General features: G+C 39.6%; 1 protein-coding gene across 1 annotated transcript in view; it reads left to right on the top strand.

Moving 5' to 3' along the window:
• met (MET proto-oncogene, receptor tyrosine kinase) overlaps nt 1–4,691 on the top strand; it is a 108,186-nt gene that overhangs the window by 2,906 nt on the left and 100,589 nt on the right. The gene's annotated exons all lie outside the window — the stretch shown is intronic.

Genomic DNA, 4,691 nt, shown 5'->3' with positions numbered 1-4,691 from the left:
TTCAATAGAATGTGGCTGTTTTCAATAGAATGTGGCTGTTTTCAATAAAATGTGGCTGTTTTCAATAGGATGTGGTTTTTTATGTTAATGTTTGAAAGTAATGTGACAATGCCACAGCTTTAGTACACAGCTTCCTTTGTTATGTTCCATGTTCCCAGGATGCTCTCTAGGGGTGTACCAGCCTCGATTTTCTTAATTTTTGGAAATTGGCCGATACTTGCATGAGAAACAGATTGTATCAAATATTTTTGTTTGTTGTAACAATTGTCTGAACTTCATTTATATTTCCGACCACTGCCTCATGACCAGTTAAAACAAGTTTGTATTGTTTCTAGGATATTTTTCAAGGGTAGGTTTTTCAATAAAATAATGTTGAGCCTTTTTAAAATGATGATGGAACCATCCCCCCCAACTCATTACAGCACATCAAATGATTTAAAAAACATGTCAGGACTTCATTTTTTGCATGTAAATAACGTAGTCGTTTGAGAAAACTTGATACTTTGAAAATTTTGGTCCGTTCTTCTGGGGCTGACATAATCTTCATTTCTGAATCTTGGCTAAACAAATCTGTCTCGAATAATGACCTGGCAATCGATGGATTTAATATTTATTGCTGTGATTGTCAAAACAAAAAAAAAGGGGGGGGGGTCGTAATTTACATCAGCGATACCCTGGATTCTAGTCTTGTGTCAGCCAAAACAATCCCAAACCAATTTGAGGCCTTAGTTGTAAACATCACTTTGATTGGAGACCAAATCTTATCTGTAGTGGGTTGTTATCGTCCCCCCTCAGCAGCACCTTAGGCTCTGTCCTCCCTGATAGACTTCATAACTAATCTAAAATTCAAAGAGTTTTACTTGCCGGAGATTTTAATTTCAACTGGGAAAAGTCAACTCCCCTCTGTGATAAATTCAAGGAATGTTGTCTGTCACCGAATCTGACCCAACTCATTGATTCTCCCACCAGACAGAACAATAAATGTCCTGAAAAATCTTCCATCTTAGACCTATTTCTAACAACTATTTCTCACAAATTCCCTGGTATAGGTGTTTTTGCTGATATTTTAAGTGATCATTGTGTAATAGCAGCTCTCAGAGACCCTAAACTTTCACACCCTAATCCCAGATTAATTTAAAAAAGGGATTTGAAATGTTTTTGTGAACAGTCATTCTTCTGGGATCTATTCCACTTTGACTTGCATCATATTCTATTAACTGACAATGTGAACACCGCTTGGAACTATTTTCATAATAGTTTCATTTATTTTGTGAACAAACATGCTCCTTTTCGTCAGTTCAGAATAAAAGGACGAGACAGCCCCTGGTTTACTCCAGAGCTAGCTGACCTCCTACACAGGAGAGATCATCTTTGGGCCACAGCGAGCAAATCTGACTCAGACACTGATTGGTTGAGTTTTCAACAGATGAGGAATAAATGCACAACTGCTGTCAAAGCTGCAAAACACAACTATTTCTCATCTCAGACCTCCAAAAATCTAAATGACCCTAAAAGATTCTGGAAAACCATCAAATCTCTCTCAGGCACCCCCCAATCATCTGACCTCCCATCACAACTTCTCATTAACTCTGTTCCTGTGTCAAATCAGCACGAGATCCTGAACTGTCTCAACAAACATTTTGTTGCTTCTAGTTCTTTATTTGACACAGTTACTAATGGAAGATCAGCCACTTCACTTAATAACCAAACTTCTACAAATCAAATCCCTCCTACAAATCGATCTTCAGTAAATCACACCTTTTCTCTTTCCCCGTTCTCAGTTAGTGAAGTTAATAAACTTAAAAAGTCTAGGCCCTAAAAAATCTGCAGGACCAGATGAACTTCCACCTTATTTCTTAAGGCTGGCTGCTCATATCTCATATCTCATAAGCCAAAACTCCATTCCAGATGCTTGGAAAACAGCCTTTGTTCATCCTTTGCTGAAAGGAGGTGACCCCACCTCACTGAACAACTATGGACCAATCTCTAAACTCTGCATTTTAGACAAGGTTCCAGAAAAACTGATAAACTCTCAAATCAAAAATTACCTGGAACATCTTACCTCTCCTTCAATCTGGTTTCAGGAAACAACACAGCACATCCACTGCTTCACTGAAGGTTCTTAATGACATTGTTTAAGCACTGGATGCTAAGGATTATTGTGCTGCACTTTTCTTAGACCTGTCTAAAGATTTTGACTCTGTGGATCATAACATCTTGTGTCATAAGATCTCAGAAATCGGTTTCACAGAACACACCATGGGTTGGTTCTTTAATTATCTCTCAGACCGGAGGCAATGTGTTCAACATAATGGTATATCCTCCAGTTATCTAATAGTCAGTATTGGTGTACCACAAGGCTCAGTCTTAGGACCCACCCTTTTTACAATCTACATAGGTAATGTAGGTCAGAGCATTCCTAATGCATCCATACATTTCTATGCTGATGACACAGTTGTTTATTGTTGAGCTAAAACAGTTGCTAAGGCTTTCCAGCTTTTGCAATCCACATTCAACATCATCCAGTCAGATTTGTTCCATCTCATACTTGTCCTAAATGCCAACAAAACCAAAGGGATGCTTTTTTTTCAAACAGGAAGTCTGTCCCATCATTTCTTCCTCTGATTTTATCCTCAAATGGTGTCCCCATTGAGTTTGTTGATTCCTATAAATATTTGTGTATCTTGGTCGACTCACATCTCTCTTTTAAGCTCCACATGGAAAACATAGTAAAGAAACTGGAAGTTAAACTGGTTTTTTTTTGTCAGAAACAGATCCTGTCTAACCCTGAATGTTTGGAAACGCCTTGTATCTGTGACTTTCCTTCCCTCCATTGATTACGGTGACATTATTTACATGAACGCTCCTACAAGAACCCTGCAGATGTTGGATGCTGCAGATGTTGGATGCTGCAGATGTTGGATGCTGTCTATCATGGTGCACTAAGATTCATAACTGGCTGTGATTATCGTACCCACCACTGCACCCAGTATTCACTGGTTAACTGGTCACCATTAACTTCACACAGACTCTCACACTGGTACATGTTCATCTTTAAATCACTTCCTGGTCTGCTGCCTTCATACATCTCCTCCTACATGTCTCTGTGTGAGTGCAGCTACAGCGTGCGCTCTCAGGACATCATTACCTGCAGTGTTCCCTCAGTGAGGACTGAACTAGACAAAAGGACCTTCTCCTACTCCGCTCCTGTTTCCTGGAATATCTTGTAAAAAGATCTGAAGCTCTCGACCTTTGACCTCTCTAAGTGGCTTCAAACATCTGATAAGTTCCTGGAAGAACCAATGCAGACATGTTCCTGTTTTTAGTTTTCTAAATTGCCTTATAATCTAGTTGTTTTTTTGCTCCTATTCCTCTTGATTGTCCTTTTGGTTGCTATTTTGTTTTGATTTGTAAAAAAATTTAAAAAAGAGAAACTTAAATTTGTATACCTATTTTATGACTGTCGTTGTCTCTTTTGTCATCACTGTTTGTAAAGAAATCAGGTCTCTCTTGCAAATGAGTCTCTGAGGCTCAATGGGATTAACCTGTCTAAATAAAGGTTGAATGAATGAATGAAGGATCTTCTGTGCTGGGCCACATGCAGCATCAGTTCTGCTTACCAAAAATGGCCCACATGGCAGCTCGTGTTCCACACCAAGCTTTGGCCAGTGAGCCGGGCTTCATACCCATTTAAAATTTGAGAATAGGTTGAGATTGTTTCGGCCCCAAGACGTCTAGTCATTCACTTTACCAGATGAAACTGCGAGGCTCTGAGTGCCAGCTGTCCTGAGGGAAATGTCGAAGAGAACCAGCTACTATTCATTCATTCAACCTTCATTTCTACAGGTTAGTCTCAATGAGCCTCGAGGACTCGTTTAGAAGAGAGACCTGATTTAAACAAAGAACAAGATGAGGTGCAGACAAAAAGAGACAAGTATATAAAAGCATATGAAATAAAAAGTAAATGGAAGAAACAAAATCAAAATGAAACAAAAGTAGCTACATTGTGAAACGATGTAGAATACTAAAAACAGGAACTTCACTAGATGTTGATGAACCATACTAGATGGTTTGATCAGTCTTTCACCCCCACACCCAGGTCGGGTGACCGATTTGCACGTCAGGACTGCTGTGGACCTCCACCAGAGTTTCTTCTGGCTTCGCTCTGTCCAGGCATAGTTCACCATCTTTCAGGTCCTATCGTTTGGTCCTTTTGGCCAGTGGCTGGTTAGTTTCCCCAATGTAAGTCTGCTCACCCTCCTGGCACTGAACAACATACACAATATTACTCTGTTAGTGCTGAGGGACTGGATCTTTGGGATGAACCAGTCTTTGCTGTAATGCACTTTGGGGTTTGAAAGTCACTGGGTTCTAAATATGCTTCATACAAAGATGGGAAACAAAGAGGAAGAGGTTTAAAGGCGTATTGACGTCGGGTACCTGACCTGAGTCCAGCTGATGACGTGCCTCAATGTCTGAAGAATTAAAGATGAATAAAATCTAAAAATCAGCAGAAACTTTAGATTGCACAGACCCCAATGCAAAACACCATTATTAACTAAAGTTGATTGTTTTCTTCAGGTTTGAGTGTATTCCTCGTTACCTTAGAAGTTTTGGTGATGTAAAAAAAAACTAGCCTCTCTTTCCTCCAATCTATCTATAATGGTCCCATCAATCCACTCAATCACCCC

This window comes from Nematolebias whitei, chromosome 10 (assembly GCF_014905685.2).
Source record: "Nematolebias whitei isolate Nwh7 chromosome 10, NemWhi1, whole genome shotgun sequence".
NCBI lineage: Eukaryota > Metazoa > Chordata > Actinopteri > Cyprinodontiformes > Rivulidae > Nematolebias > Nematolebias whitei.
This window is presented reverse-complemented; position numbering and strand designations above follow the sequence as displayed.